This window comes from Heptranchias perlo, unplaced genomic scaffold (assembly GCF_035084215.1).
Source record: "Heptranchias perlo isolate sHepPer1 unplaced genomic scaffold, sHepPer1.hap1 HAP1_SCAFFOLD_70, whole genome shotgun sequence".
Classification (NCBI taxonomy): domain Eukaryota; kingdom Metazoa; phylum Chordata; class Chondrichthyes; order Hexanchiformes; family Hexanchidae; genus Heptranchias; species Heptranchias perlo.
In genome coordinates, this window is record NW_027139729.1 from 460,910 (window position 1) to 486,767 (window position 25,858).

A 25,858-nucleotide genomic window follows, 5' to 3' on the forward strand; every position below is an offset into this window, starting at 1 on the left:
CAACTTGCGGTGTAACAACATTTATCCTCATTTCCTTCTGGTTCTTTTGCCAATTAACATAAATCTGTATCCTCTGATTCCCGACCCTCCTGCCAGTGGAAACAGTTTCTCACTACACACTCGAACAAAACCCCTCATAATTTTGAACACCCCTATTAAATCTCCACTTAACCTTCTCTGCTCTAAGGAGAACAATCCCAGTTTTTCCAGTCTCTCTACATAACCGAAGTCACTAAGATTAAGACCATCCATTCAGATGCCTATGCTGCATCCCACAATTCCCAATATCACCAAGCCCAACCTCTCCTAAGGCTCCCCCATCATCCAGCCCTGATCCTGAGCCTTTTTCTGGCTTCCCTCCGATCTCCACGCATGTACTTTCCGAGCTGAGCTTGCCCATTAGACCCACCTCCTGCTCCCTTGACCTTATTCGGTGTAAACAGCTGACTACCCAACTTCCATTCCGGGCCCCAAACCAGCTGAAATTGTGAATGGTCAGTTTCCTCAGGTACTGTCCTCCTCTTGCCGTGAGACTGTTTGTTTCCTCTGCTTTCTCCCATTCTGATTGAATGCTGTACCAAAATACATCTCCTTATTCATGGCTTCGGCGATATTAGTTGCAATATTAAATATGTCTCCGTATTTTAAGTGAATTGAATTGAATTTATTAATAAATCAATGACCATGAATAAGTCTGTTACTACACCTCGAATATTGGTGGTTTTCAAATAATTAAATAATTATTTGAAATTAACTTTCAGTTGAAAGCATATCAGAAAGATTAACACAGTGAATTTACGTTCAAAATGTTTAACCTCAGGTTTCCTTTTTATGTATTTGCTCTCACTGCTAACTTCAACCTGATGTTATATAAAATTTACAGCATGGAAACAGTCCATTCGGCGTAAGTGGTCTGTGCCGGTGTTTATGCTCCACGCGAGTCTCGCCCCATCCTACATCAGCTAACCCGATCAGCATTTCCTTCTACACCTTCATCTCTCATGTACCTATCTAGCCTCCCCTTAAAGGCATCTATACTATTCGCCCCAACTACTCCATGTGGTAACAAGTTTCACATTCTCACCACTCTCTGTGTAAAGAAGTTTCTCCTGAATTCCCGATTGGATTTATTGTGACTATTCTATATTTAGGGCTCCTGGATTTGGACTGTCTCACAAGTGGAAATATCTTCTCTACGATTACCCTATCGAACCACTTTATAATGTTTAAAACCTCTATCATCTCACCCCTCGGCCTTCTCTTTCCTCGAGAAAAGATCCCCAGCATGTTCAATCTTTCCTGATGGGCGTAACCACTCAGTTCTGGTTTCATTCTTGTAAATCTTTTTTGCACCTTCTACACTGCCTCTGCATCCTTTTTTTAATATGGCGACCAGAAGTGTGCACAGGATTCTAAGTGTGGTCTAACCAAGGTTCGATGTAAGTTTAACATAATTCATCTGCTTTTCAATTCTATTGCTCTAGAAATGAACCCCAGTGCTTTGTTTGCAATTTATGGCCTTGTTAACTTTATTTGCTGCTGTTAATGATTTGTGAATCTGGACCCCTACATTGCTTCGCTCCTGTGTCCAATTTAGACTCTTATTTTCCAGGGAGTACGTGGCCTCCTTAATCCTTCTACCAAAATGTACCATATAATATTTTCAAATTCTTTACTTATTTATCTTGAATTTTTAGTCCGCCCTCCAAAGCGATGACACTCATATTATGATGTTCGTGACAGTGAGTAAAGTGTCTCTCAAAGTACCGGTTTCCAGTGGATTCTAACACCATTCGGTTCTCATTATTTAGACTCCACTTCCTCTTTCAGTATGCTAGAGCTGACCATATCACTGAGATATAGATCTGTACAGTGAGTGGAGACTAATGTCCTTCAATAAACTCAGTGCTGCAGTTGCCCGTTGGGATCAGCATGAAGCTTTTAATCCCCAATGTTTCCATATCAATTCCCACCGTTAATGCATCCATCCATCCATCCCATAATAGAGCTCCGACACTTCTAATGCAATTCTGTTTCATGGTGTGGAGATGTGGGAATCTGTAAAAATGCACAATGTTTGGACACACACCCAACCCAGCTGCTTTCCTTTATCTTTCAGTAACGGTTTCACTCTGTCCCAAACCGGGGCTTTTGTGCATTTTGAAGAACTTTTCACGCTGTTTTGTGTCAATAGGCTCAAGGCCACCTTTTGAAAGTGACCATGGATTATTGGAATTATTTGCAAACGGACATCTTGATAGGCCTCACTGTGTACACAAATTCTCCTCATCTCGCCTCTGGTTCTTTTGCCAATAATTTTCAATCTGACCCTCTGGCCACCGACTCTTCTGCCAGTGGAAACATGTTCTCCTTATTTACTCTATCAAAACCCTTCATGATTTTGAGCACGTCTATTAAATGGCCCTTTAACATTCTCTGCTCGAAGGAGAACAATTCCAGAGTCTCTAGTCTCTCCAATTAATTGACGTTCCCTATCCTTGATATCATTCCAATAAATTTCCTCTGTACCTTCTGTAAGGTCTTGACACCCTTCTTAAAATGTGGTGCCCAGAATTGGAGGCAACACTTCAGCTGCGGTCAAAACAATGATTTATAAAGGTTTAGCATAACCTCTTTGCTTCTTTTCCCTATACCTCTATTTTTAAAGCCAATGATCCTATAAGTTTTATTTAACAGATTTATTGACTTGTACTGCCACCTTTCATGATTTGTGTACATACACCCCCAGGTCTGTCTGTTCCTGCAACACCTTTAAAATTGCACTATTTAGTTTATATTGCCTCGCCTCATTCTTCCTCCCAAAATGCATCTCTTCACACATCTCTGTATTAAATATCATCTGCCATGTGTCTGCCCATTTTATTACCAGTCTGTCTGAAGTCTGCTACTATCCTCCTCACTGCTAACTACAATTTCAAGTTGACTACATTTTCAACCGAGCTACAAGGTGACTTGACTTTTTAAATAAATATTTTAAAATATTATCCTCCCCTTCTTTGAAGCACGTCTCTGTTATTGCCACTAGATCATAGTCCCATCTGGCGACTTGAGCCTGCAGCTCACGAACTTTATTTACAACGCTACGTGTGTTTTTTTATTCGGTCATGGGATGTGGGCATCGCTGTCGAGGCCGGCATTTATTGCCCATCCCTAATTGCCCTTGAGATGGTGGTGGTGAACCGCCGCCTTGAAACGCTGCAGTTCGTGGGGTGAAGGTTCACCCACGGTGCTGTTAGGACGGGAGTTCCAGGATTTCGACCCAGCGACGATGAAGGAACGGTGATATATTTCCAAGTCGGGATAGTGTGTCACTTGGAAGGGGAACGTGCAGGTGCTGTTGTTCCTATATACCTGCTGCTCTTGTCCTTTTAGGTGGTACAGGTCGCCGGTTTGGGAGGTGCTGTCGAAGAAGCCTTGGCGAGTTGCTGCAGTGCATCCTGTGGACTGTACACACTGCAGCCACAGTGCACCGGTGGTTAAGGGAATGAATGTTTAGGGTGGTGGATGGGGTGCCAATCAAGCGGGCTGCTTTGTCCTGGATGGTGACGAGCTTCTTGAGTGTTGGAGCTGCACCCATCCAGGCAAGTGGAGAGTATTCCATCACACTCCTGACTTGTGCCTTGTAGATGGTGCAAAGGCTTTGGGGAGTCAGGAGGTGGGTCACCCGCTGCAGAATACCCAGCCTCTGACCTGCTTTTGTCGCCACAGTATTTACGTGGCTGGACCATTTAAGTTTCTGGTCAATGTTGACCCCCAGGATGTTGATGGTGGGGGATTCGTCGCTGGTAATGCCGTTGAATGTCAAGGGGAGGTGGTTAGACTCTCTCTTGTTGGAGATGGTCATTGCCTGGCAATTGTCTGGCGCGAATTTTCCTTGCCACTTATGAGTCCAAGCCTGGATGTTGTCCAGGTCTTGCTGCAAACGGGCTCGGACTGCTTCATTATTTGAGGGGATGCGAATGGAACTGAACACTGAGGAATCATCAGTGAACATCCCCATTTCTGACCTTATGATGGAGGGAAGGTCATTGATGAAGCAACTGAAGATGCTTGGGGCTGGGACACTTCCCTGAGGAACTCCTGCTGCAATGCCCTGGGGCTGAGATGATTGGCCTCCAACAACCACTACCATCTTCCTTTGTGCTCGGTATGACTCCAGCCACTTGAGAGTTTTCCCCCTGATTCCCATTGACTTCTATATACTAGGGCTCCTTGGTGCCAAACTCGGTCAAATGCTGCCTTGATGTCAAGGGCAGTCACTCTCACCTCACCTCAGGAATTCAGCTCTTTTGTCCATATTTGGACCAAGGCTGTAATGAGGTCTGGAGTCGAGTGGTCCTGGCGGAACCCAAACTGAGCATCGGTGAGCAGGTTATTGGTGAGTAAGTGCCGCTTGATAGCACTGTCGATGACACCTTCCATCACTTTGCTGATGATTGACAGCAGACTGATAGGGCGGTAATTGACCGGATTGGATTTGTCTTGCTTTTTGTGGAAAGGACATACGTGGGCAATTTTCCACATTGTGGGGTTGATGCCAGTGTTGCAGCTGCACTGGAACAGCTTGGCTCGAGGCGCAGCTAGTTCTGCAACACAAGTCTTCAGCACGACAGTTGGGATGTTGTCGGGGCCCATAGCCTTTGCTGTATCCAGTGCACTCAGCCGTTTCTTGATATCACGTGGAGTGAATCGAATTGGCTGAAGACTGGCTTCTGTGATGGTGGAGATATCAGGAGGAGGCAGAGATGGATCATCTACTCGGCACTTCTGGCTGAAGATGGTTGCAAACGCTTCAGCCTTGTCTTTTGCACTCATGTGCTGGACTCAACCATCATTGAGGATGGGGATGTTCACAGAGCCTCCTGCTTCCGTTAGTTGTTTCATTGTCCACCACCATTCACGACTGGATGTGGCAGGACTGCAGAGCTTTGATCTGAGTCGTAGGTTGTGAACTCGCTTAGCTCTGTCTGTAGTATGTTGCTTCCGCTGTTTAGCATGCATGTAGTCCTGAGTTGTAGCTTCACCAGGTTGGCACCTCATTTTTAGGTATGCCTGGTGCTGCCCCTGGCATGCTCTTCTACACCCTTCATTGAACTAGGATTGATCCCCTGGCTTGTTGGTAATGGTAGAGTGAGGAATATGCTGGGCCATGAGGTTACAGATTGTGCTGAAATACAATTCTGCTGCTGCCGCTGGCTCACATTGCCTCACGGATGCCCAGTTTTGAGCTGCTAGATCAAGAAGATAGATGAGGGCTGTGCAGTAGACGTGGTCTACATGGACTTTAGCAAAGCCTTTGACAAGGTACCACATAGTAGGTTGTTAGATAAGGTTAGACCTCACGGGATCCAAGGTGAGGTAGCCAATTGGATACAAATTGGATTGACGGCAGAAGACAGAGGGTGGTTGTAGAGGGTTCTTATTCAAACTGGAGGCCTGTGACCAGCGGTGTGCCTCAGGGATCGGTGCTGGGTCCGCTGTTATTTGTTATTTATATTAATGATTTGGATGAGAATTTAGGAGGGATGGTTAGTAAGTTTGCAGATGAAACCAAGATTGGTGGCATTGTGGACAGTGAAGAAGGTTATCTAGGATTGCAACGGGATCTTGATAAATTGGGCCAGTGGGCCGATGAATGGCAGATGGAGTTAAATTTAGATAAATGTGAGGTGATGCATTTTGGTAGATCGAATCGGGCTAGGACCTACTCCGTTAATGGTAGGGCGTTGGGGAGAGTGAAAGAACAAAGAGATCTAGGAGTACAGGTTCATAGCTCCTTGAAAGTGGAGTCACAGGTGGATAGGGTGGAGAAGAAGGCATTCAGCATGCTTGGTTTCATTGGTCAGAACATTGAATACAGGAGTTGGGATGTCTTGTTGAAGTTGTACAAGACATTAGTTAGGCCACACTTGGAATACTGTGTACAGTTCTGGTCACCCTATTATAGAAAGGATATTGTTAAACTAGAAAGAGTGCAGAAAAGATTTACTAGGATGCTACCGGGACTTGATGGTTTGACTTATAGGGAGAGGTTGGATAGACTGAGACTTTTTTCCCTGGAGAGTAGGAGGTTAAGGGGTGATCTTATAGAAGTCTATAAAATAATGAGGGGCATAGATAAGGTCGATCGTCAAAATCTTTTCCCAAAGGTAGGGGAGTCTATAACGAGGGGGCATAGATTTAAGGTGAGAGGGGAGAGATACAAAAGGGTCCAGAGGGACAATTTTTTTCACTCAAAGGGTGGTGAGTGTCTGGAACGAGCTGCCAGAGGCAGTAGTAGAGGCGGGTACAATTTTGTCTTTTAAAAAGCATTTGGACAGTTACATGGGTAAGATGGGTATAGAGGGATATGGGCCAAGTGCAGGCAATTGGGACTAGCTTAGTGTTATAAACTGGGCGACATGGACATGTTGGGCCGAAGGGTCTGTTTCCATGTTGTAAACTTCTATGATTCTATGATTCTATGTTCTGAATCTATCCCATTTAGCACGTTGGTAGTGCCACACAACACGTTGAATGGTGTCCTCAGTGCGAACACGGGACTTCATCTCCACGAGGACGATGCGCTGGTCACTCCGACCAATACTGTAATTGACAGATGCATTTGCGACAGGTGGATTGGTGAGGACGAGGTCAAGCAGGTTTTCCCTCGTGTTGGTTCGCTCACCACCTGCCGCAGGCCCAGTCTGCCAGCTGTATCCTTCAGGACTCGGCCAGCTCGGTCAGTAGTGGCGCAACCGAGCCACTCTTGGTGATGGACATTGAATTCGCCCATCCAGAGTACATTTTGTGCCCTTGCTACCCTTAGTGCTTCCTCCAAGTGGTGCTCAACATGGAGGAGGACTGATTCATCAGCTGAGGGAGGACGGTAGGTGGTAATCAGCAGGAGGTTTCCTTGCCAATGTTTGACCTGATGCCATGAGATTTCATGGGTACCAGAGTCAATGTTGAGGACTCCCAGGGCCACTCCCTGCTTGGATTCCAGTTGAAGGAGCTGTCCACGACCGACTGTTACCGAATGTCACATTCCAAGGTCCAGGAGTATGTTCTGAGGGACGCACTGAAGTGAGGTGCTGCCTCCGAAAAGGTTCTTTGAGGAAAGGCGACCATGTAAGGACATGTCACTTTGTATGGTACAGAATGTATTTGAACATCTGTACTGTGTTTTGAATTGTAATAATGAGATCTTAGTGTGCACGACCTGTATTGTATTGTTTTGAACGGTAATTGTGACATTTTCATTGAAATGTGTGTATCATTACATTTTATGAAATAAAGCATATTTTGAAATTTTAATAAAATTTTGTGGCACAAACAGACCAATCACTAAAAGTAGCGACGCAGGTTTACAAAAAGGCGAGTCAAACACTGGGGTTGAATTCTCGAGGGATAGAATTGATAAACAAAGAAGTTATGTTAAACTTGTGTGGAGCCTTGGTTCGGCCACACTTGGATTATTGTGCACAGTCTGGTCTCCATATTATAGAAAGGATATACAGGGATTGGAGAGGGTGCAGAAAAGATTCACAGGGATGATACCAGAACTGAGGGGATATCCTAATCAGGAAAGGCTGAACAGGCTGGGACTCTTTTTCTTTTGAAAAGAGAAGGCTGAGGGGTGACCTGATAGAAGTCTTTCAGATAATGATAGAATTTGGTCGGGTCGATGAAGAGAAAATGCTTCCACTTGGGAGGGAGTATAAAATTAGAGTTCATAAATATAAGACTGTCACTGATAAATCCAATATGGAATTCAGGTGGAACTTCTTTACCGAATGAGTGGTAAGAATGTGAAATGCGCTACCACAAGGAGTACTTGAGGGAAATAACGTAGATGCATTTAAGGGGAAGGTAGATAAGCACAAGAGGCATAATGGAATATCGTATCCTGATAGGGTTAGATGGAGTAGGGAGGGAGGAGGCTCGTATGGAGCATACATGCTGGCATAAACAAGTTGGACCGAATGGCCTGTTTCTGTGCTGTAATTTCGAAGTAACTCGATGGAACTCAATGTACTATTTTGGGGGTGGTGGAAGAGCAGAGGGACCTGGGGGCGCATATTCACAAATCTTTGAAGGTGGCAGGGCAAGTTGATAAGGTGGTTAAGCAAGCGGATGGGATACATGGGTTTGTAAAGAGGGGCATTGAATAAAAAAATAGGGAAGTCATGTTAAACCCTTACAAAAGACTGGTTAGGCCTCAGCTGGAGTATTGTATCCAACACTGGGCACCACATTTTAAGAAGGATGTAAAGGCCTTGGAGAGGGTACAGAGGAGAGTTACCAGGGTGATACCAGGGATGAGGGACTTCAGTTATGTGGAGGGATTGGAGAAGCTGGGCTTGTTCTCCATGGAGCAGAAAAGGTTAAGGGGAGATCAAAAAGAGGTGATCAAAATAATTAGGCGTTTTTATAGAGCAAATAGGGGTAATTAAATAATTGGATTGATAACCAGAGGTCATCGGTTTACAATAATTGTCAAAACAACTCGAGCGGAAATAAGGAGAACATTTTTCACACGGAGTGTTTTCAAGCACTGCCTGAAAGGATGGTGTCTCTTTTAGAGGCTGTCTTCGTGTCAACATTCATATTTTCACTGGGAAACTGCAGGAACAGAGTGAAACGGGTCTGCTTGTGTCCCTGGATTCAATGTATAATGTGGAGAAATCTATAAAATTTATAATTGAATCGGTAAAAGTGAACATGGTCAATACAATTATATGAAAACTGTAAATGCTCATTGTTGTTGGACCAGTCCTTTCTGAGCACAGCTTTTAACTTTATTCCTGAGAGAGGTCTCATTAAGACAAGGTTCTGAACTTTGAGAAGTTTGTGATATATCCACGTCATCATTTACATCGGAGTCAAAGCTGCTGATGTGGCCTGTTTGTTCAAATGACTGTAACTAATAGCAATGATCAGGGGTATAACCGTGTCAGTGGAGATTTACCCCCTGTATAAATCAGGGATCGCTGTAATGAATCCACACAGAGTGCCTGCCGGAGCTGCGGTTTCCAGGCCAACAGAAATAATTGCTTCTCACGGAAATGGGATATTCAGTAATGTATCTGATAGAATGTATTTATTATCCAGTTCTCGCAGCCGTTGGAATCCCAGGTAAGCCATTATCTCAGCTGTTCAAGGTATAAATCGTTATTAAATCTGCTGCTGTACTTGATACTTTTTTTTTCTCCCATCTTGTATTACACAGTGGACTGTTCTGTCCTCAGTCTCTGGTCTTTTGGTCTTGGAGCAGCTGCATTATATGCTTTACGATTTTGTTTATCCAATTCTGGCATTGTTACTGGATTATTCTCTGTGCTGAATGTATTGGAATCAGGTGTCTGGGCTAAGAGCTGGTCTCAGACCATCAGGAGTTGTTCACAGTTTCATGTTGTGGAACTAACCTGTCCTGGAATATTTTTTTCATAAACGTGTTTTTAGTGATTGATAATGAGACAGCTCACGGTCTCAGTGTTACAAGGAGGCAGCGCAATGTCCTCCGTCCACAATAATATGGTTCAGTTTAACTGGGATTTCAATGTATTTATTGGTTATCACTATTCCGAAAGTTTATTTCATTGTGTGTGTATCTGACGCCGCTTCAGATGTCTGCCTATTGAACTAAGTTTGCAGCTGATCCTTTTACACCTCATTCTCTGCTTCACTGTCGATGAATTCACTGTAAAATGCAATGTTTTGATGTTATGTTGTATCAGTTTGCACTTTATCTGTTGGAATCATGGGCCCTTCTATTTATCTGCAGACTTTCAGCAGCAGCGGTGATGTTGGCGTTTTGTTAATTGAACAATGCCGCCATCTAACGCTGTACTTTGTAATTACAGGAGAAGGAATTTCAATTGTTGTGAGGTGTGTCTGGAAGTGGCATTCAATTCTATTCATTCCATGCATTGTAGATGAAGTGAACAGTGTAGGTGAACAGGTGGAGAACGGGATGATCTGTAGAAACATTAAACCGTTCACAGAGACTTCACCATTAAACAAACTTACACTAAGAATAGGATCTTTGGAACACGGGGCTGGTGAGGAGAAAGCAGGCGCAGGATGTTAGGATTTACTCGGATGTCAAAAGGGGCATTGAGAAAGAAATTAGAGAGAGCGGAGAGTTAGAGAGGAGCGACAGAGAACGCGACTGAGAAGGAAAATGAGAGAGAGGGGGCAGAAGAAACGAGAGACAGACAGACAGACGCACACACACTCAGAATGAGAGCGAGAGGGGAAGAGAGAGAGAGAGCAGCAGCGGTGTGAATAATTCATCGGAATGAACTGCGAAACTTCCAGTACAATTGTGAAGAGGAAATGTGACTTCAAGGTTTTATTAGGATGTTGTCAGATTGTGAGAGTTTTATTGTACTCTCTCCGGGTGTGTTTATCACGATCAGATCCTCAGTCTGTTTATGTGAATGTTCCTTTTACTTGTTTACTGACTGAATACATGGACATAAATCAAATGTATTTGAAGAATAAAATCAGTGATTTTTTGATCGCAGTGAATTATTAGAATACTGTATTCTAGAGAATGTATATTTCAGCTTAATTCAACAAAGAACGGGGCAAATTTGATCAATGCATTTTAATTTAATTTCAGTTGCATGTACAAAGTAAATTTGTTGTACACATTATGTAGCCAACGAACTATTCACTGACACCAATAATCACAAAAATATAATGGTTGAATTTATGAATTGGATTGTGAGTTGGACCTATCGATCAGATTTCCTCCAACACTCTGCTGCAGTCTCTCCCTGTGAATCCCAGCCTCTCCTCCCACTGCATTGAATCCTCTGTCTCCTCATCCGTTACTTCTGTTTATCCGCTTTCACAAACCATCTGCTGCTGTCTCCCCTCCAGCTCCGACATGTCCTTTTCTTTGTCTCCCTCCCAATTTCACTCACTGGCTCGGCCCAAAGCTGCCCCTTCCAATCCGATTCGAAGTATAAAACTTACCGACGCGGATATTGGTCTTTCCCGTTTTGTGCCGGCCCCTGTCGGCTCTCTTCATCCAGAGCAACAAACCAGCAGCACCTCCCGTTGTCCCCTCACCTTCTCGGCCATCAGTCACTGTCCCTTCTGTCTGGAACCCAAATCCGCATTTCATCGGTTCAGGAAAGCACCTTCTCCCTTCCCCACCGGCACTGCGCCCTCTCTCGGCCCTTCCAGTGGATCCGGTGTTCAATTTAATCACTTTCTGTATCAATTTCCCAATTCATTGTTTATAATTGTGTTTAAAAACATTTCTCCGCCCGAAAGCGCTGCCCAGGTCAGTGAATCAGTTTCCACCGTTTGATGCAGCAACAAAGCTGGAAATTTCACCCCAGATCCTCTCAAACTGCTGCTTTGTCTCCAGGTCTGATCAGTAATTTCTCTCCTTCCTTTTCTCTCTCTTACAGTTAACTTGGTGGCGATTGTAATCCTGTCCCGAGGAAAGTGCGGACTCTCCAAATGTATCACTCGCTACCTGGTGGGAATGGCGGCGGCCGATCTCCTGGTCGTTATCGCTGATGTCATAATGTGGCGCATTGCTGAGATTTATTTCCCAGTTTCATTCTTGACCATTACCCCCGTGTGTCGTTTCATTCTCACCCTGAGTTTTGCAGTCACAGTGGCCTCTGTCTGGTTTACAGTGGTTTTCACCTTTGATCGATTTGTGGCCATTTGTTGTCAGAAGCTGAAAACAAAATATTGCACCGAGAAAACGGCGGCTGCTGTTATCGGGGTGGTGAGTGCGCTGAGCTGTTTACTGAACATTCCCATGTACTTTGTAATTGGCCCGGAATATATAATGGACAATGTACCTCGGGGTTGTGTCTTTAAACCGACATTTTTCACTTCACCCACATTTGCTGCGTTTGACTTGTTTCATCTTGTGTTAACTCCTTGTCTTCCATTCATTCTGATTTTGCTGTTCAATGTTCTCACCGCCAGGCACATTTTAGCGGCCAGCAGAGCCCGCAGGGGACTCCGGGGCCGCAGCAATGGAGAGAATCACAAGGATCCAGAGATGGAGAACCGAAGGAAATCCATCATTTTACTTTTCAGTATATCAGGCAGTTTTATATTGTTATGGAGCGCAGAAGTTTTTTATTTTATCTCTCTGCGTATAACAGACGCCCAGTTCTATACGGTCAGTGACATTGAGTCAGCCGGATTCATGCTTCAACTTCTCAGTTCCTGCACCAACACGTGTATTTATGCTGTGACCCAGACTAAATTCAGAGAGGAGCTGAAGAACGGGGTGAAATACCCACTGAATCTAATTGTTACATTAGTTAAATCATAGAAACGTCTGAAGTCTTTCCATCCGAAATTAAATAAAAAGTTAATTAGAGTCAATTAGAGTTTCACGTTTGGCGGTGGCCTAAGACGGGCGGTAGCGGATCGGGCGCCCGTTATTCACCGCGCTTGATTTTACTATCTATTGACATCAATGAGTTCACTAAAGTAACTGATATCAATCGAATACTTGAAATAAATTTGGAAAAAAGCAGACAGGAATTATATTTTACCCGACAAATGCGGTGTTTGTGAAATGATACAAGATGTGATTCTAACATGAAATTATTTGCTGTTATTAGTCTGGAAATAATATGATTTCAATATTAAATGTTTAATCCTGAAATGAATAAAATCAAATCCTCCTTTTCGATTGATGATTATTTCCCATCATACAGACTGCCCGGTGGGATGGACTGAGGGTGAGCTGTCAGGGTCAGACAGCGTCCTGTTCATTGGGACATTTGTTTTGACCAGAACAGAATAATAATGGACCAACACCCGGACCGTTAATAACTGGTAAAATATTAATGTAATTTCAAACTCCAGTGGGGAGTTCCGGAGATCGTTTCCTCTCTGAGCTGCTGGGCAGCAATGTTTACTCACTGCAGGGAGTTTAATGGGACATGAGGCTGGGCCTGGTTACACAGATCTATAAGGAAACCTCCTGATACATTTCTGAGACGATCAGGGGCCGGGAGATTTCTCACGGCCTCAGCAGGCCAAGGGAAAGCTCTCCGGCTCATCCTTACTCCAAAAAATATAAGTTAAAACTAAACTTCTCAGTGTTCTGGATCACTCAATGCCCATCGATAGGGCGGCTCCTCCTCCCATTCGTCACCAAATTTAAATACTGTCCCAGATACGTCATAATACTCTGATTTACATATTACACGTGGTCTGACCCGGAAACAGGTGGGTGTTGCTCCGGCCGCTCTTCTCAGGACCCGACCCACGATGGTGGAGGCAGGAACTCCAACGTTAAAGGGGCGGTAAGTGACCTGACACCATTTACTCGCCTCTACCACCCCATTTCCGCCAGGCGGGGATAGTTAAAATCGGCCACACTTTTCCTGTCCTCCGCCCTAATATCAATCTTCGAAGCCCACAAGCTGGTCCATTGTCTCAAACTGCACCGGTTCACAACACGTGGAGGGAAATTTTCACCATCGCTGGAGGCTGAACTGGTGGAGCGGATCACCCCCCCCCCTCCCCCCGCTGAAAGAACCGGCCCGATTTTAATTTCTGCTCCGTCAGTTTACCGCCCAAGCAGTGAAGGTGAAATTACCCCCTCCGTCTCTGACCCCAAGCTTCTACAGGTGTGTGAAAGACATCAGACAGTGTTCGCCAAACACTGACATGAATGTGGGCGAAAATATCGGTGTATTCAGGTAAAAGGTGATAACCCCCCTCCACGGAGACTGCTCTCGGACCTGACGGTATCCACCCCATCGTATTAAAGGAAACAGTTGGGGAAATTAGAGATGCATTAGTTATAATTTCCCAAAGCTCTCTGGACTCAGGAATTGTGCCTTTGGATATAAATGTTGAAAATGTCACTCCGTTATTTAAAAAAGGAGGGAGGGAGAAACCAGGACAATACAGACCTGTCATTTTAACGTCGGTTGTGGGGAACTTACTGAAATCTATCATGAGACACAAATTGAGCTGGTCAAAGAGAGTCAACTTGGATTTGTGAAGGGTAGGTCATGTCTAACTAATTTAGCTGAATTTGTTGAGGAAACCAACAAGGTGGACAGGGGAGTGTCTATGGATGTTGTCTATGTGGACTTCCAGAAGGCATTTGATAAGGTTCAGCACAAGAGATTAATAGAATAAATAAAATGCACACAATTGAAAGTGACCTTGTGACATGGGTTGTAATTGATTGGGAGGTCGGAGAAGAGAGTAGGGATAAAGGGAAAGTTCTTTGATTGGTGGGATATGACAAGTGGTGTTCCCAGGGATCTGCACTGGGGCCTCAGCTTTTCACCATATTTATCAATAAATTGGATGAAGGAATAGAGAGTTGTAGATCCAAGTTTCCAGATGACACAAAGTTATGAGGCACAGTAAGTGATGCAGATGGGAGCAGGAAGTTACAAAGGGACTGTTTAAGTGAATGGACAAACTGCGGCAGATGGAGTTCAATGTGGGGAAGAGTGAGATCATTCAATTTGGATGCAAAAAGGAAACATTGGAGTATTTTCTTAAAGTGAGAGATTGGGAACGGTGGAGGAGCAAAGAGATTTGGGTGTCCTTGTACACAAATCACCAAAGGCTAGTGCACAGATACAAAAAGCAATCACAGATTAATGGCCTTTATCTCCAGGGCTGGAATACAAAGGGAAGGAAGTGATGCTTCAATTCTACAGAGTCTTGGTCAGAGCCCCTCTGGAGTACTGATCCTCACCAAGGATATATTGGCCTTGGAGGGGGGACAGTGCAGATTCACCAGAATGATACTCGGGCTGGATAAACTTGGTTTGCATTCACTTGAGTTTAGAAGTTTGAAGGGTGATCTGATCCAGGGATTTAAAATTATAAAGGGGCTCGATAGGGTAGAAATAGAAACTATTTTCTCCAGTGGGGGAATCCAGAACAAGAGGACATAACCTTAAATTTAGAGCTAGGGCGTCTAGGATTTAAATTAGGAATCTCTTTTTCACACAAGTGTATTGGAAACCTGCTCAGGCTGATTGAAGTGGACCCTGTGATATAATACAATTTTCTGTCCTGTCAGACTTGGACATCTTGTAGATCCATCTTTTGAAAAGGTGAAGGAACTCAGGATTCCACACACTTCATCATAAGTCCTCAAATTAGAAAGAGTGCAGAAAAGATTTACTAGGATGCTACCGGGACTTGATGGTTTGACATATAGGGAGAGGTTGGATAGACTGAGACTGTTTTCCCTGGAGAGTAGGAGGTTTAGGGGTGATCTTACAGAAGTCTATAAAATAATGAGGGGCATAGATAAGGTAGATAGTCAAAATCTTTTCCCAAAGGTAGGGGAGTCTATAACGAGGGCGCATAGATTTAAGGTGAGAGGGGAGAGATACAAAAGGGTCCAGAGGGGCAATTTTTTCACTCAAAGGGTGGTGAGTGTCTGGAACGAGCTGCCAGAGGCAGTAGTAGAGGCGGGTACAAATTTGTCTTTTAAAAAGCATTTGGACAGTTACATGGGTAAGATGGGTATAGAGGGATATGGGCCAAGTGCAGGCATCTGGGACTAGCTTAGTGGTATAAACTGGGCGACATGGACATGTTGGGCCGAAGGGCCTGTTTCCATGTTGCAAACTTCTATGATTCTTATCATCAAGATATGAAGGACTAGAAACACTTTGTTTGAAAGAAAGCTGATTCATTTGACACTTGTACAGAATACTAAACTCCAGCCCAGTTAAAGGGATTATTAACATCAAAAACAACCCCCAACTGTCAGAATGAACACGGTTCAGTCCTGGATGTGATTAACAGCAGCAATAACAGCAGAATCCAACTCCTGGAATCACATGTGATCCCGCTGGTGACTCAGCAGGTGGGATGATCGAGTGAAACTCTTCCCACACACGGAGCAGGTGATGGGCCTCTCCCCAGTGTGAGTGCGTTGGTGTGTCAGCAGATCACTTTTACTTTTAAAGCTTTTCTCACAGACAGAACATTTAAAAAGACACTTATCAGTGTGAACAAGTTAATGTTCAATGAGGTGGGAAGATTGAGTGAATCACTTCCCACACACGGAGCAGGTGAACGGCCTCTCCCCAGTGTGAGTGCGTTGGTGTGTCAGCAGATCACTTTTTCTTTTAAAGCTCTTCTCACAGACAGAACATTTAAAAAGTCTCTTATCAGTGTGAACAAGTTGATGTTCAATGAGGTGGGATGACTGAGTGAATCCGCTCCCACACACGGAGCAGGTGAACGGCCTCTCCCCAGTGTGAGTGCGTTGGTGTGTCAGCAGATCACTTTTTCTTTTAAAGCTCTTCTCACAGACAGAACATTTAAAAAGTCTCTTATCAGTGTGAACAAGTTGATGTTCAATGAGGTGGGATGAATGAGTGAATCCCTTCCCACAAACGGAGCAGGTGAACGGCCTCTCCCCAGTGTGTCTGCGTCGATGAGTTTCCAGCCGGGATGAGTAACTGAATCCCCTCCCACAGTCCCCACATTTCCCCAGTTTCTCCATGTTGCGGGTGTCCTCATGTCTCTCCACGTTGGAGATCAGTGGAAGTCTCATCTGCACAGAGAACACGTGTCTCGTTTCTCCCCACTGTGAATGGTATGATGTTTCTTCAGGCTGTGTAACTGGTGAAAGCTTTTCCCACAGTCAGTGCACTGGAACACTCTCAATCGGGTGTGTGTGTCTCGCTGCTATTCCAATTACAGTGATGTTTGAAATCTTTTCCCACAGATAGAACAGATCAACATTTGTCCGACATTTTAAGGCCGATAATCTTCAGGTGCTGGTGAATGGAGTCAGATCTTGACGTGATGTTTGGTTTGAGTTTCTCGTCTGCAAATCCGCCCCTTCTAATACCCTGTAAAAGGAGATAACAAAAGTCCTCACTGTGAATACAGGATAGAAATTCAGAACAGGCAATTCTAGTTTCAATAGAACATTCTTCCCGCTCATTCCCCCAAACTGTAAATCCCCGTCCCACACACTCACCCTCCTCCCTCTGCTGAAACCCAAACTCATCGCACCACCTCCAACATTTTTCCTTCTATTTAAGTTTTCTCTCTCTCCTGAAGATCCCGACTGTGACTGGGTTCAGTTCTACACTCAGTGGTTCCCCTCCCTCTCCTCCCCTGAAGGTGCTGACTCTGACTGGGTTCAGTTCTACACTCACTGGTTCCCCTCCCTCTCCTCCCCTGAAGTTGCTGACTCTGGTTGGATTCAGTTCTACACTCACTGATTCCCCTCTCCTCTCCTGAATATGCTGACTCTGGCTGTGTGTATATGCTCTGCCCCTCATTTCCACACAATGTCCCTCCCCATAGCTGCCTGTATGCCGTCCATCTGTGATATCTCCCAATTTTGGCGACAGACTCTCCCTGACCAGTCACCATTTCTCCTTCATTTAAAGATTTTCCTTGACCTATCACAATTTCTCCTTCATTTTCAGACACTCCCTGATCAAACACAATTTCTCCTACATTTATAGACGCTCCCTGACACTTCAGCATTTCTCCTCCACTTGCAAACTCTCCCTGACCCGTCACAATGTCCCTTCATTAATAGACACTCCCTGAACCATCACTTTTTGTCCTTCAGATATCGACACGCCCTGACCTGTCAACAATTCTCCTGCATTTACAGACACTCCCTGACCAATCACCGTTCCTCCTTCATTTACCGACTCTCCCTGACAGTCACCATTTCGCCATCATTTACAGACACTCCCGGACCAATCACCGTTCCTCCTTCATTTACAGACACCCCCTGACCAATCACCATTCCTCCTTCATTTACAGACACCCCCTGACCAATCACCATTTCGCCTTCATTTACAGACACCCCCTGACCAATCACCATTTCTCCTTCATTTACAGACACCCCCTGACCAATCACCATTCCTCCTTCATTTACAGACACCCCCTGACCAATCACCATTCCTGCTTCATTTACAGACACTCCCGGACCAATCACCATTCCTGCTTCATTTACAGACACTCCAGGACCAATCACCATTCCTCCTTCATTTACAGACACCCCCTGACCAGTCACCATTTCGCCTTCATTTACAAGCACTCCCGGACCAATCACCATTCCTTCTTCATTTACAGACACCCCCTGACCAATCACCATTCCTCCTTCATTTACAGACACCCCCTGACCAGTCACCATTTCTCCTTCATTTACAGACACCCCCTGACCAGTCACCATTTCTCCTTCATTTACAGACACCCCCTGACCAGTCACCATTTCGCCTTCATTTACAGACACTCCCGGACCAATCACCATTCCTCCTTCATTTACAGACTCTCCCTGACCAGTCACCATTTCGCCTTCATTTACAGACACTCCCTGACCAATCACCATTCCTCCTTCATTTACAGACTCTCCCTGACCAGTCACCATTTCGCCTTCATTTACAGACACTCCCTGACCAATCACCATTCCTCCTTCATTTACAGACTCTCCCTGACCAGTCACCATTTCGCCTTCATTTACAGACACTCCCTGACCAATCACCATTCCTCCTTCATTTACAGACACCCCCTGACCAGTCACCATTTCGCCTTCATTTTCAGACATTCTCTGATCAAACACAATTTCTCCTACATTTATAGACGCTCTCTGACCCTTCAGCATTTCTCCTTCATTTACAAACTCTCCCTGACCCGTCAGCATTTCCCTTCATTAATAGACGCTCCCTGACCCATCACTGTTTCTCCTTCAGATATGGACACGACCTGACCTGTCAACAATTCTCCTTCATTTACAGACACTCCCGGACCAGTCAACATTCCTCCTCCATTTACAGACACCCCCTGACCAGTCACGATTTCTCCATCATTTACAGACTCTGCCTCCTGTCACCATTTCTCCCTCCTTTATGGACACTCCGTAACCCGTCAACATTTCGCCTTCATTTTTAGACACTCCCTGACCTGTCACCATGTCTTCTCCCATTTATAATACTCCCTTACCAGAAACCATTTCACCTTCATTCATGGACAATCCCTGACCTGTCACCATTTCTCTTTCATTTATAGATATTCCCTGATCCTTCACCGTTTTTCCTTCATGTATAGACACTCCCTTACCAGACACCATGTTTCCTTCATTTACAGACACTCACGAACCAAACAATTTTTCCTGGCACTTTACATGATTGTGGGGTTTATTCTGTATCTGTCAGTCTCTGATACTGTACAAAAGTTTGGTGTTTATTCTGTATTTTTCAGTCTCTGGTACTGTGTATGAGTGTGGGGTTTATTCTGTGCCTGTCTGTCTCTGGTCGTGTGTGTGAGTGTGGGGTTTATTCTGTGCCTGTCTGTCTCTGGTACTGTGTGTGAGTGTGGGATTCATTCTGTATCTGTCTGTCTCTGGTACTGTGTGTGAGTGTGGGGTTTATTCTGTATCTGTCAGTCTCTGGTACTGTGTGTGAGTGTAGGTTTTATTCTGTATCTGTCTGTCTCTGGTACTGTGTGTGAGTGTGGGGTTTATTCTGTATCTGTCAGTCTCTGGTACTGTGTGTGAGTGTAGGTTTTATTCTGTATCTGTCTGTCTCTGGTACTGTGTGTGAGTGCAGCTTTCATTCTGTATCTGTCTGTCTCTGGTACTGTGTGTGAGTGTGGGGTTTATTCTGTAATTATCAGTCTCTGGTACTGTATATGAGTGTGGGGTTTATTCTGTCTATGTCTGTCTCTGGTACTGTGTGTCAGTGTGGGATTTATTCTGCATCCATCTATCTCCGATACTGTCGATGTGTTTGTTGTTTATTTTGTATTTATCTGTCTCTGGTACAGTATATGAGGTTGGGCTTTATTCTGTATCTGTCAGTCTCTGGTACTGTGTGTGAGTATAAGATTCATTCTGTATAAGTCAGTCTCTGATACTGTACATGAGTGTGAGGTTTATTCTGTATCTGTCAGTCTCTGGAACTGTGTGTCAGTGTGGGGTTTATTCTGTAATTGTGTGTCTCTGATACTGTAGATGTGTTTGGGGTTTATTCTGTATCTGTCTGTCTCTGATACTGTGAATCCCAAATTCACACATTCCGTATCTGTCAGTCTCTGGTACTGTATATGAGTGTGGGGTTTATTCTGTATCTGTCAGTCTCTGGTGCTGCATATGAGTGGGGGGTATATACTGTATCTGTCTGTCTCTGGTGCTGCATATGAGTGTGGGGTTTATTCTCTATCTGTCAGTCTCTGGTGCTGCATATGAGTGGGGGGTATATACTGTATCTGTCAGTCTCTGGTGCTGTGTGTGAGTGTGGGATTCATTCTGTGCCTATCAGTCTCTGGTGCTGTGTGTGAGTGTGGGGTTTATTCTGTTTCTGTCAGTCTCAGATACTGTACATGAGTGTGGGGTTTATTCTGCATCTGTCAGTCTCTGGTACTGTGTGAGTGTGGGATTCATTCTGTGCCTGTCAGTCTGTGGTACTGTACCTGTGTGGGGTTTATTCTGTGTCTGTCAGTCTCACTGTACATGAGTTTGGAGTTTTTCAGTATCTGTCTGTCTCTGATACTGGAAATGAGTGTGTTTTTTGTTCTGTGTCTCTCTGTCTCTGGTACTGTTTCAATGTGGGGTCTATTCAGTATATGTCAGTCTCTGGTACCTTGTGTGAATTTGGGATTCATTCTGTATCTGTCAGTCTCTGGTACTGTATGTGAATTTGGGATTCATTCTGTATCTGTCTGTCTCTGGTGCTGTATGTGAATGTGGGGTTTATTCAGTATATGTCAGTCTCTGGTACCTTGTGTGAATTTGGGATTCATTCTGTATCTGTCAGTCTCTGGTACTGTATGTGAATTTGGGATTCATTCTGTATCTGTCTGTCTCTGGTACTGCAAATGAGTGTGGGGTTTATTCTTTATTTGTCTGTTTCTGGTACTGTATATGAATGAGGGTTATTCTGTATCTGTCAGTCTCTGGTACTGTGTGTGATTGTGGGATTCATTCTGTGCCTGTCAGTCTGTGGTACTGTACGTGTGTGGGGTTTATTCTGTATCGGTCTGTAACGGGTACTGTATGCGAATGTCAGGTTTATTCTGCTTCTGTCTGTCTCTGGTGCTGTATATAAGTGTGGGGTTTATTCTGTACCTGTCTGTATCTGGTACTGTACATGAGTATGGGGTTTATTCTGTATCTGTCTGTCTCTGGTACTGTATGTGAGTGTGGGATTCATTCTGTTTCTGTCTGTCTCTGGTGCTGCATGCAAATGTGGGGTTTATTCTGTATCTGTCAGTCTCTGATACTGTATATGAGTTTAGGATACATTCTGTATCTGTCAGTCTCAGCTAATTTATCTCAGTCTGGGTTTCATTCTATAATTCAGTCTCTGAGACCATGTGCAAGTCTGGATTCATTCTGTATTCTTATTTCAGTTTATATTATTGTATATGAAACTATATCTTTAATACTTTAAAGGATATGCAGTTTTTTATCAACTGTTTAATTTGTAAATATTGATACACTTTTGGATTTTCTTTAATCAAACAATGTGTGTGAGTTTTGGAGTAGTATTACATCTTCATCTCTGAACTCTGTTGTGAATGATAATGTACCTTTCAATCTGTCCATGGTGAAATTATTTAACTGGTATATAATGTGTAGCTCAGTCTATAATAATGGAATTAATTCTGTATCTCAGTCTGACACTGTGAGATTTTTGGACTGGAATGTAATATATAGCTCAGCCTGCACTAATAGAATTGATAATGTATCTATCAGTCTGTTGCTGTATGAGATTTTTGGACTGGTGTGTAACATGTAGCTCAGTACATGCTAATGAAATTGATGTTGTATCTTTGAGTCTGATAAGGTCTGACAGTGTTGGACTGCTATATAATGTTTGGCTCAGTCTGCACTAATGAAATTGATACATTATCTTTCAATCTGACACTAAGATTTTTGGACTGGCATGTTATGTGTAACTCAGTCTGCAGTGATTTGACTTAGTGATTCATTCTGATTCTGTCAGCCTGTGGTACTTTGTGTGAGTGTCGGATTCATTCTATATATGTCAGTCCCTTGTACTGTATCTGAATGAGGTTCATTCTGTTCCTGTCAGTCTCTGGCACCGTGTGTGAATTTGGGATTAATTCCATATCTGTCAGTGTCTGGTGCTGTATGTGAGTGAGACATTCATTCCATTTCCATCAATCTCTGATACTGTATATGAGTGATATATATATATATACTGTATCTGTCAGTCTGTGCTACAGTGTGTGAGTGTGGGATTCGTTCTGTATCTGTCAGTCAGTGGTACATTGTGTGATTGAGGGATTCATTCTGTATGTCAGTCTCTGGCACTGGATCTGAGTATGAGATTCATTCTTTATCTGTATCTAATTTGTATCTCAGTTTACAGCATGGCGTTCAAACCTGTATCTTTAATACATAAATGTATAAATAATTTTTCCCAGTGTTTAAGTGGTAGATAATTATATACTTTAAAATGTGATGCTGTAGGTTATAATCAGAGAATCACTGCACTTTTTGGCTACTATTAAATCTGCATCAATGTGAACACAATTGTGATTTAGTGTATCTTCCAAACTGATATGGTGACATTTTTGAACTTATATACAATGTGCAGCTCAGTCTGCATAAATGGAATACTGTATATTTCAGTCTGAATCTGCATTGGTCTTTTGTATTGGTAATTAATATGTAGCTCAGTCTGCACTAATGGAATTGGTACTGTATCTTTCAATCTGACACTGAGATTTGTGGACTGGTCCCTAATTTGTAACTCAGCCTGCACTAATGTAGATGACTGTGAGATTCATTTTGTATCTCTCAGTCCGTGATACTGTGTGGGATTCATTGTGTATCTTGTCAGTAGTGTGTTTGAGTTTGCGATTCATTCGATATATGCAGTCTCTGATGCTGTGTGAGTGTGGGATTCATACTTTATCTGCCAGTTTCTGGTACATTATGAGAGTGGGGGATTCATTCTCTGTCAACTGTGGTACCATACATGAGTGCGAGATTTATTCTGTATCTGTCTGTAATTATTTTCTCACATTAGATTACGGTGTTCAATACTGTAGCTTTAATATCTTCATGTTTAAATAGTTTTTCTCATTTTATTGATAAATATGGATAAACTTTAGGATTTCGTGCTGGAGGTTTTTAATCAGATAATTTGTGTGCTTTTTGGACTACTATTAAATCAATTTTTTTTGTGTACTATTGTGAATGATAACATATATTACAAACTGATATAGTGATTTTTGAATTGGTGTATAATGTGTAGCTCAGTCTGTTCTATTGTAATCGATACTGTGTCTTTCAGTCTAATATTGAGAGAGATTTTTGGACTGGTATGTAATGTGTATCTCAGTGTGCACTAATAGAATTGATACTGTATCTTTACATCTCATACTATGAGTGTATTATAAACTGGTTTCTAATTTGTTTCTCAGGTTACACTGTCACAGCATTTCTCAGTCTGATACTCTGCATGAGTTTTGGACATGTCTGCAGTTTGTCCCTCATGATACACTATTCGAATGGATACTGCATGTATTAAACTCACATTTGTGAGTTGTGGGGTGGTATTCAATTGGAATCTCAGGGTACATTATTGGGGTTCATTCTGTCCCTTTCAATCGGGTACCATGTGTGATTTCTATCTGGTATTTAATGTTGCCCTATTGTGAGATTGACACAGTGCCTTTTAATCTGAGAGTGTGATTTTGACTGGGATTTTTGTATTTCCCTGTCAGCGGGACTGAGTTTGGGGGAAATGGAACAGTATCTACTTCACCTGCTCTGTTGGATTGAAAATGTGTCTCTGGAATTTAAGATCAGTGTGGTACTGACCACTTCTGCTGTCTGGGACTGTGGAACTGATGACCTGTCTGTGACTCCGTGCTCTGTGTGTGTGATAATGTACTTACTGTGTGTGAGAAGGAGCTGGCTGCACTGTTTCTTGTGCCTCGGTGGAGGATACATCAGATTCATTCTGGATCCTTCAAGGATTTGCCTGTAGAAAGAAAATTATCTCTTGTTACTCAGGAACAGGTGAGGAAGACAACACAAAAGTGATCAGTTTCATATCTCTGTTAATGATCATTTTGAATATCCACAAATGAAAACCAGTGATACAAATAGTGTCAGTGTCTGACTCCACTGCAGTACTGCAGCACTCAGCTTCTGCACACCAGGTGTGTTGGCCGATTTTACAACAATTTAGTGACATCCAGCCACAACCCAACCCCTGCACTGATCAGTGAATGGGACCACCCGATGGGGCAGGGACCTTGGTACCGGTCAGGTTTCTCAACTCCTCTCCCATGAGACTAGCCGTTCACCCGAAACCAAACAACCGCTGTTTAAAATGTGTCCTTCACACTTCTCACCTGATGCCTGCTATGGATACTGCTTGTTTCACTCCCCACATCCCGACTGTTCACTGTCCAGTAACAGGGTGAGACTGGAACTGAACCAGGACCATTCACCACTGGTTTGGGGAGAGAAAGCAGCAATGATTTTAAATAGCAGGTTCTTCCCATTCTCTCTCCCTTCCCCTGGACACACCCTGGACACACACAGCCCGAGAATGACCTCTCCCTTCCCCCGCTCACTCCATGTTCCGGGACCAGTTCCTGATCCACTCCGCCTCTTACAAACAGCCCCCGGACTCCCCCTGACCTTCCCCCGGACTCAATGCCGATCTCTGAGCCCATCTGCGGACACGGTCCCGAAGCGATGAGCTGCTGTAACGAGGCTGCTCTTTGCTCCCTTCCCCCGGGGGCCGTGATCTCTCCATTCCCGGCTGTTTTAAACCATCTTCTTCCGCTCACTGAGGGAATGGCGCCCACAGGCCGAGCTGGGGGAGGGGAGCGCGCATGCGCTCTTCTGCTCACCAACAACCAGCGCTGGGGGCGGGGCTGAGTCACGCATGCGCAGATATCTGGTTTAATTCCCAATACAAAAATCGATGGAAACTTTCCCCAATTGGAATTTTTCAGAGTCTGAGCAAAGGAAGTGGGTCTGGGGGAAAGGTCAGAGGGAATGGGGTCCACAGGCAGTGCAGGAACAGGCACCAGAATGGGAAACAGATGGGATTCCACCAGTGCCTAACGCTGGAATCCAGACTGACTTTACAATCTCTAACTATTAAACTAGATGTTTCCATCCCTGCTGTTTCTCTCGGTATCTTTTGATGGTAAAGAGCCTTCCAGAGGTAAAGTGGGCGGCTGTGGAATGAGCCAAAGTATCCTGCTCATTCTTGGCCCCTCTGCTGATAAATAAATGTGTGACTCCGAAACTGGAGGGAGGATTTCTCAAACCAATCCTGGAGAAACAGTGGAGGAAAGTAGGAGTCGGTGTGTCTGACAGCAACAGACCCAGATTTATTTAATTGGAGTGAAACTCTCGGTCACTGAGAGTAATATCGAACAGCCCTGAGCTGCAAAACTCCAGGTGATACAACAGGAAAAGAGGGTTAAATGTGGCCCATTGTTTCTGTCAATGTCTGCACTGTCCCTGAGTGTGGGATTAATAATGTGTCTGTCCCTTGTACAATATCAGTGAGAGATGAGATTGCATCTTCTGTCTCTCCAACGGGATCTTTCTCGATAAAACGGAACTTTACCGGTCATTCTAAAACTAATACTGTTTACGTCTGCCTGTCAATGCGTCCCTCCGCTCGATCTCTCTCTCGCCGTGTGTTGCCCCCTCTCACTCTCTGGTGTTGTATATGAAGGTGGGATACTGCTATTGAGCGTGATATGGACACACTGATAGGAAGTGTAAGACTGATACTGTCCCTCTCTCTCTCTCTCTCCCTGGTGCTGGACATGAAGATGGGATACGTTCTGATATAAAACAGAGAGAATGAGATGTCCGGGCCGG

General features: G+C 44.0%; 1 long non-coding RNA gene across 1 annotated transcript; it reads right to left on the reverse strand.

The window, feature by feature from the left end:
• Nucleotides 1-15,658: 15,658 nt before the first annotated feature.
• Nucleotides 15,659-24,852, reverse strand: LOC137318449 (uncharacterized). The gene is made up of 3 exons (XR_010961912.1): nt 24,653-24,852; nt 23,899-23,984; nt 15,659-16,853 (listed from the first exon to the last, which is right to left on the reverse strand). It is a non-coding gene; the product is annotated as an uncharacterized lncRNA (long non-coding RNA).
• Nucleotides 24,853-25,858: the final 1,006 nt, after the last annotated feature.